At 49.7% G+C, this 8,951-nt stretch overlaps 1 long non-coding RNA gene across 1 annotated transcript in view; it reads right to left on the reverse strand.

The window, feature by feature from the left end:
• LOC139760356 (uncharacterized) overlaps positions 1-4,498 on the reverse strand; it is an 82,167-nt gene extending 77,669 nt beyond the window's left edge. Inside the window, exons 1-2 of the long non-coding RNA XR_011715322.1 lie at positions 4,255-4,498; positions 173-229 (exon numbers count right to left, since the gene is read on the reverse strand). This is a non-coding gene — a long non-coding RNA (uncharacterized lncRNA). The remainder of the gene's footprint in view (positions 1-172; positions 230-4,254) is intronic.
• Positions 4,499-8,951: the final 4,453 nt, after the last annotated feature.

Consider the following 8,951-nt stretch of genomic DNA (forward strand, 5'->3'; position numbering starts at 1 on the left):
TCCATGAATAACATTACTCTCGTCCCACCCCTTCACCATCATAACCCTTCCATCTAAACGTGTTACGCGCAAACACAGGAAGGAACTTAAATTACGAGTTGAATTGAAGTACCACAAAAAGTCCTCCAATACCCGGCGTTCACACTTTTACGTCCATATTTGAGAAACTTACCTCAACAGTCGCTCTCTGGTGGGTCGTCCCACGATAGCTGGGTTGTGAGCAGTCTCCCTGAAAAAGCAAAATGGTTACGAGTTTGAAAGGATATGTATATATATATATATATATATATATAAAAATACACAGACACACAGACACACACACACACAGACACACACACACACACACACACACACACACACACACACACACAACAAAAGTTTCTATTTCTGTGTTAAAAGAGTAATTCTCCCTCGGAAAACAAGAGCCCCTAAGTTCACTCGTGGTCTTAAAATGGCTCCCAGAAGTATCGGCAGACGAGGGCATTTCTTTCTCTTCCTCCTCCAGGAGATAAGAAGTTGTTGGCAGCGCCCGTGGGCAGTGTGGGAAGGTGTTGGCAGTGTTGTGGGCAGTGTGGGGACGTGTGGTGGGTGGTGTGGAAGTGTGTTGGAAGAGCTGGGATTGTAAGGAGAGAAAGGATGGCACACCATGGCAAGATAAGGGAACTAAAGTTACACTGTGTTGCTCCTCCTGTAACCATCAGGCTGTTCGAGGCGGCGGGCCGCAGGCGTGGCGTACCCAACCACCACCACCACAACTGGCAGGTCTACAGGTGCGCACACACTGGACATTCATTCATCCAGTGACTGTTGGATGTCTGGTCCATGATGTATGTTACCTGTGGTGAGGGGTGAACTGTTACGGGTCCTGGATGTGTGGTGAGGGGTGAACTGTTACGGGTCCTGGATGTGTGGTGAGGGGTGAACTGTTACGGGTCCTGGATGTGTGGTGAGGGGGGGACTGTTACGGGTCCTGGATGTGTGGTGAGGGGGGGAACTGTTACGGGTCCTGGATGTGTGGTGAGGGGGGGACTGTTACGGGTCCTGGATGTGTGGTGAGGGGGGGACTGTTACGGGTCCTGGATGTGTGGTGAGGGGGGGACTGTTACGGGTCCTGGATGTGTTCTTAGTGTTGTGTCTGACTGTGTGGAAGATCTTAGTGGTGATACTTGGCTGTCATAAATGCCTCGAGCCTGGCTGTCTTTAATTCACCTATGGCTAAATAACTGCAGACTGATTTACTACGAGTTCCTGTTGTATCTAATATCTGAAACTGACTGAAGCATTCTATATATATATATATATATATATATTTTTTTTTTTTTTTTTTTTTTTTTTTTTATACTTTGTCGCTGTCTCCCGCATTTGCGAGGTAGCGCAAGGAAACAGACGAAAGAAAGAGGCCCAACCCCCCCCCCCCCATACACATGTACATACACACGTCCACACACGCAAATATACATACCTACACAGCTTTCCATGGTTTACCCCAGATGCTTCACATGCCTTGATTCAATCCACTGACAGCACGTCAACCCCTGTATACCACATCGCTCCAATTCACTCTATTCCTTGCCCTCCTTTCACCCTCCTGCATGTTCAGGCCCCGATCACACAAAATCTTTTTCACTCCATCTTTCCACCTCCAATTTGGTCTCCCTCTTCTCCTCGTTCCCTCCACCTCCGACACGTATATCCTCTTGGTCAATCTTTCCTCACTCATTCTCTCCATGTGCCCAAACCATTTCAAAACACCCTCTTCTGCTCTCTCAACCACGCTCTTTTTATTTCCACACATCTCTCTTACCCTTACGTTACTTACTCGATCAAACCACCTCACACCACACATTGTCCTCAAACATCTCATTTCCAGCACATCCATCCTCCTGCGCACAACTCTATCCATAGCCCACGCCTCGCAACCATACAGCATTGTTGGAACCACTATTCCTTCAAACATACCCATTTTTGCTTTCCGAGATAATGTTCTCGACTTCCACACATTTTTCAAGGCTCCCAAAATTTTCGCCCCCTCCCCCACCCTATGATCCACTTCCGCTTCCATGGTTCCATCCGCTGACAGATCCACTCCCAGATATCTAAAACACTTCACTTCCTCCAGTTTTTCTCCATTCAAACTCACCTCCCAATTGACTTGACCCTCAACCCTACTGTACCTAATAACCTTGCTCTTATTCACATTTACTCTTAACTTTCTTCTTTCACACACTTTACCAAACTCATATATATATATCATTTAAGGAAGACGATTAAAGCAATTTTTTTAAGAAGCTGGGAGGAGGTACATGTGTTTTGCCGAAGCAAGGAGACCGAGAGAGAGAGAGAGAGAGAGAGAGAGAGAGAGAGAGAGAGAGAGAGAGAGAGAGAGAGAGAGAGAGAGAGAGTAAATCGGTGGCATAACAAGGGAGCGGGGGAACATAGAGGTTACAAAAATCCTACTGTGTAATTACCTGTCATTCTCATCTGGGAAAATATATGACCAGTAATAAGATAAAGAAAAAAATAAACATGACGCGTCTGGTCTGTGGCTGCGGCTGTGGTGTGTGTGTGTAGACCTGGCCCGCGGCTGTGGTGTGTGGGAAGACCTGGCCCGCGGCTGTGGCGTGTAGGAAGACCTGGTCTGTGGCTGTGGTGTGTGGGAAGACCTGGTCTGTGGCTGTGGTGTGTGGGAAGACCTGGTCTGTGGCTGTGGCGTGTGGGAAGACCTGGTCTGTGGCTGCGGGTGTGGTGTGTGTGAAGACCTGGTCTGTGGCTGCGGGTGTGGTGTGTGTGAAGACCTGGTCTGTGGCTGTGGCGTGTGGGAAGACCTGGTCTGTGGCTGCGGGTGTGGTGTGTGTGAAGACCTGGTCTGTGGCTGCGGGTGTGGTGTGTGTGAAGACCTGGTCTGTGGCTGTGGCGTGTGGGAAGACCTGGTCTGTGGCTGCGGGTGTGGTGTGTGTGAAGACCTGGTCTGTGGCTGCGGCTGTGGTGTGTGTGAAGACCTGGTCTGTGGCTGCGGCTGTGGTGTGTGTGAAGACCTGGTCTGTGGCTGCGGGTGTGGTGTGTGTGAAGACCTGGTCTGTGGCTGTGGCGTGTGGGAAGACCTGGTCTGTGGCTCACCCAAAGGCCAAGCATTGATACTCATTGATCGTACCGTCGTGTTTGAGGATCGTACCGTCGTGTTTGAGGATCGTACCGTCGTGTTTGAGGATCGTACCGTCGTGTCTGAGGATCGTACCGTCGTGTTTGAGGATCGTATCGTCGTGTCTGAGGATCGTACCGTCGTGTTTGAGGATCGTACCGTCGTGTCTGAGGATCGTATCGTCGTGTCTGAGGATCGTATCGTCGTGTCTGAGGATCGTACCGTCGTGTTTGAGGATCGTATCGTCGTGTCTGAGGATCGTACCGTCGTGTCTGAGAATCGTACCGTCGTGTTTGAGAATCGTACCGTCGTGTTTGAGAATCGTACCGTCGTGTTTGAGGATCGTACCCTCGTGTCTGAGGATCGTACCGTCGTGTCTGAGAATCGTACCGTCGTGTTTGAGGATCGTACCGTCGTGTTTGAGAATCGTACCGTCGTGTTTGAGGATCGTACCGTCGTGTTTGAGGATCGTACCGTCGTGTTTGAGGATCGTACCGTCGTGTCCAGTGGCCGTACCGTCGTGTCTGAGGATCGTACCGTCGTGTTTGAGGATCGTATCGTCGTGTTTGAGGATCGTATCGTCGTGTCTGAGGATCGTACCGTCGTGTCTGAGGATCGTACCGTCGTGTTTGAGGATCGTACCGTCGTGTCTGAGGATCGTACCGTCGTGTCTGAGAATCGTACCGTCGTGTTTGAGGATCGTATCGTCGTGTCTGAGGATCGTACCGTCGTGTCTGAGGATCGTACCGTCGTGTCTGAGAATCGTACCGTCGTGTTTGGGATCGTACCGTCGTGTTTGAGGATCGTACCCTCGTGTTTGAGGATCGTACCGTCGTGTCTGAGGATCGTACCGTCGTGTTCAGTAGTCGTACCGTCGTGTCCATTGGTTGCAGACTCGGGCTACATTAATGATACGCACAAAACACTAGTTCACTCCTCACATCTCAAAGTTATCTTCCAACAAGATCACACCAATTAACTCTCACATTCTCCCCCCCCCCCTCCCGACAAGTGGTAGTTATCTTAACTTCATAATATAACTTTTTTCAGATAAATTTCCTTTCACGTTATATAATACATGTTAATCATCCGAGAGAAAACGGAGTCTCACTCACCCGCGATGGCTGTGGGTTCGACACAGAAGAGCGTCACTCCCTGAACACTGCCAGCTGGACCAGTTTCCCGATATTAGGTCAACACAGAGCCGTTGTGAACTGAACACGCGAATCTTATGTACCAATGACTTGTTCACTGAAGAACATACATGACGAACAACAGTCGAAATTCAGCATCAGCATCACTGACGCTGTGAGTACCGACAACACAAACACAATCACGTGTTGATGAATGAACAACCGCTTCGGGACAGTCTCGAAGCATGTGAATCCATCCAATGTCTCGCCGCTCGTGCACTGTGTACCTATGTTGGTCGAGTCGCTATTCAATCAACCACACATGCTATGGACAGGCCCTTGCGATACCAGAGGGCACATACATACAATGGTACAGGCTTATATAAGGCAGGTTACAGCAGCGTTCGGGTTGGGTCTCGAAACATGTGAATCGATCGGGAGCCTCGCCGCGCGTCCCTTCCCAGGGAGGCTTACGCTCAGACCAACCCAATACTACGAAAAAAAAAACCCACAGAAAACAAATGTACATCAGCCATTATGTTGCAAGAGTTCACCATATCACAACTCAGAAACGACCATCAAATATCACATTTTTAGTGTATAAGTACCTTAAAATATAAGTGATTATGTATATATATATATATATATATATATATATATATATATATATATATATATATATATATATATATATATATATATATATATATATATTAATGAAACTGAGGTTGAATAAAATTGTTACAAACATCCTCTTATTACACTGTATTTTCTACTTTAATTTTGCTACAAAGTAAACATTTACGCCCGAATGTGAAGGTTCAGTGGCCCCAGGAGTCTGCTGGCCCAAGTGTCGCAATATCGTCGTACGGAAAGTTTGCTAATGTGAAGCGTAAATCTCCTTGCCTTAGTTTTCTTTTTAAGTTTCCAAAGACGAGTTAATTTCCTGTTAGAGGTCAGGTCAGAGGTCACGCCACCATGCCCAAGGAGGGTGGGGTGGTGGTCGTACGGCCGTGCTCATCGGCTGTTCTGCCGTGCTGAAGGGCCGTACCGTCGTGCTCAGGGGCCGTGCCGTCGTGCTCAAGGATCGATCGTACCGTCGTGCTCAAGGATCGCACCGTCGTGCTCAAGGGTCGTACCGTCATGCTCAAGGGTCGTACCGTTGCGTTCAACAGCCGTACCGTCAAGCTCAAGGGTCGTACCGTCGTGCTCAAGGGTCGTACCGCCGTGCTCAAGGGTGGCACCGTCGTATTCAAGGGTCGTCCATCGTGCTCAAGGGTCGTACCGTCGTGCTCAAGGGTCGTACCGCCGTGCTCAAGGGTCGCACCGTCGTATTCAAGGGTCGTACCATCGTGCTCAAGGGTCGTACCGTCGTGCTCAAGGGTCGTACCATCGTGCTCAAGGGTCGTACCATCGTGCTCAAGAGTCGTACCGTCGTGCTCAAGGGTCGTACCGTCGTGCTCAAGGGTCGTACCGTCGTGCTCAAGAGTCGTACCGTCGTGCTCAAGGGTCGTACCGTCGGACCCAGTCAGTCCAAGAAGGACATCATAATATGCTCTGCATGTTACTAACAGGTAAAAGGTTAACCAATGGTTTTACTCAGTGGGCTTAAGATACCACTGAAAAAGAAAAGTGCACGAGTACGAGTTATCAATGTTCATCCTCAGTGGTAGATGCAGGGTAGCTTTCAAGTCAAGACAAACCCATATGATTCCACATCAAATATACTAAAATTTCCATAGTTATCCCCTTAGAAAAAAATATACACGTTTTCCCTCATGTTCCACCATGTTGATCACACACAAAAGCACGCGACTAGAAAAATCGTCTGGTTCTGCGATGTCTTTCCGTCAGTTCATACGTTCCCCCGCAGACTCTGGCGTGGATAAATGTAAATCATGAACCTGCCCCATGCCAGAGTCTGGAGACATGTAAACACTTATTGACTTGGCGTAACTCATTTCACACTTGAAGGTTCTCCCCCGGACGTGGGTCACACAGGGGTCGCGTTGCAACAGGTCAGGGGGGGTCATCACCTGCGAGGAGGCACACCTCAAGGTCACATCGCATTCTCAACAGTTTGGTTGTTTGTTTTTTGTCATTATTTTCCACCATAGAGACATCCTACAATATCGACGTAAATACCGGGTTTCAGTGTGTGTTGTCATGTCTAATGAACCTGTTAGGAGGTGACCTGGAGGAGGGGGGAGGACGGGAAGTGACCTGGAGGAGGAAGTAGAAGGTTAACCTGCAGGTGTTGGGTGAGATGTGAGGTGCAGGATGGGGCTGGGAGGTGACCTGGAGGATGGGGCTGGGAGGTGACCTAGAGGATGGGGCTGGGAGGTGACCTGGAGGATGGGCTGGGAGGTGACCTGGAGGATGGGGCTGGGAGGTGACCTGGAGGAGGTAAAGAGGACCCAGGACCCACAATTACTCTGGCCGAGACACTGCAAGCCGCCCAACACTTACTTACCAATCAGTGAGCGGCACAGCGGGGTGGCAGGCGTGGGCGGCATACACGGCTGTGTGCCGCCCTTCCCAGACATCACCCCAGCGGTGGTTCAAGGCATCGGGACGGGCCCCACACACCAGGGGAGCCCCCCTTAACCACCACACAAAGCAATTTCTCTTCTCTAATTACTGGTAAGTTTGCGTCGGGTCCTCCCTTGTAAAGAGGCGATATCACGGCTCGCGTTGAGCCAGCCGGACTGGTGGGGTTCGTTACCGTCTTACTCCCTGACGACTTCCAGGTGTGTCCTTATCCAAGCTTACGTTCCACCACAAACTGTATCATACATCCACGACGGAAGGCAAAGCAAAATCCTCACTACAGTTATGGGTCGTGACACACACAGTGATGGGTCGTGACGTATCCGGGTAATGGAACTTTGTTGACTTACGACCATGGTTGCGTCGTAGGTAAAGGTGCGACGACGGACGGACGGACAAACGCACGGACGCTCCGACGAAGACATCTGGACGAAATTATCCCGGGGCGACTCTCATGCTACGCCAGCCACACTGTGAACTGTGGGCCTCAAGTTTATACTTCGAATATACGTATAGACTTAAAGACACTATAGCTCAAAAAGCTAGAAATATAAACAAACTAAAAAAAAAAGAAGCTGAGTATTTTTGCCTTTCATTAAATCCTATTCTAAAAAATCCCTGGAAGACTAAATCCTTAATCTAAAACCCTTTCAGATCCTTTAATCCCTCTCTAAATAACCGACTGTGGGACTGAAATCCGTTCTAAAACCTATGTGGTACTGACACTCATTTCAACACCATGTGAAAGCCTCCGGTCTTTTCCACTGTGTTTCCTGCCCTGCCCTGACGTATCCTCCAGGGATATCCATCAACACATTGTTTATTTCCAGTGTCACCCACCATCTTTCCCCTCCCTGTTCATTCCCCCCCCCCCCTTCTATCCATTCCCCATATGGGCTAATCCATTTTCATGTACCCATACGCTTCTCCCTTAAACCTAGCCCAACCCCCCACCCCTTTTTTTTTCCCCACTTTAACCTTTAAATCTCACGCCTTCCTGAGTCACCTCACACTCCCACATAACTTCCCCAGCGCCTTAGAAAACACGACGGCCGACGGGACGCTCCAACTTACCCCTGTGACCCACACACACACTCCATGCTGTTTAAGAGCTGAAGGAATTGCAGTAAAAAGGATATCCTTGTCATGGGTACTTCCCTGTGAGCGTTCGCAGGACGCGCTCGGGAGGGAACAGGCTGCTCCTCCTCTGCCGCTGCCTGGGTCCTACGTCACAAGGTGTGCGTGCCACAGCTGATGCACTTAACGGTAGTTAGTGACACACACCAGACTTGGCACCGCTGAGAGAGAGAGAGAGAGAGAGAGAGAGAGAGAGAGAGAGAGAGAGAGAGAGAGATTCGTCGACAGCCTCATCTCGCAACCCATGATATTCGTACGGGAGGACGTTACCAGGATATTTAGACACACGTGAGTCACACCCAGGACTTCAGGGGAGGGTGGAGGGCCTCCTCCTCCTCCTCCTCACGGGGAAGTGCTCCTCCTGAGCCAAGCGTCTTCAGCAGTGACAGGAACGGGTTGGATGAGATCGATAGCCCGCTGGATGGTAATCCGATGACAGATAATCAAGATATCTTTTTTTTCTACATAAATTGTGGTTTATTTTACGAATGGAATGAAGGTATACCTCGTCTTCAAGCAGCAGGGAGGTGTACCCTAGTTTACTATAGTGTCGTTGTGTACTTTACGTACACCGTCTACTTCAGAGGAACTGTCTTGCCTGACCATTCAGTACCACGCAGGAATCTTGGTGTAACATATCTGGGCGGTTTGATGTTGGGCCACCGGGGTTCCGTAACTCACTCCCGGTGTACAAAATGCTTCGGGAATGCCTGGGGATGAGAGGCGGAGGTGTTCGCCGGCCACCTCCCCAGGCAGGGCGTGGAGGGGGTAAGGCAGGCAGGCAGGTCTTCCTCCTCCTCCACCTCCTCCGCCAGTCGGCTCTCCGTTGCAGACCTGTCAAGTTTTCCTTTGAGCGCCCCCGCCTCTCCCACAATAAACGTCTCGTGTGGTTAGTGAGGTTAATTTACATATCTATTTACGACTCGACGACTGATGTTTTGTCGCACGATAAAAAAGCCAGCAGAATACAAGGAGGACCTGAACAGTTCGGA

The sequence above is a fragment of the Panulirus ornatus genome, chromosome 36, assembly GCF_036320965.1.
Source record: "Panulirus ornatus isolate Po-2019 chromosome 36, ASM3632096v1, whole genome shotgun sequence".
In the NCBI taxonomy this organism is placed as follows: domain Eukaryota; kingdom Metazoa; phylum Arthropoda; class Malacostraca; order Decapoda; family Palinuridae; genus Panulirus; species Panulirus ornatus.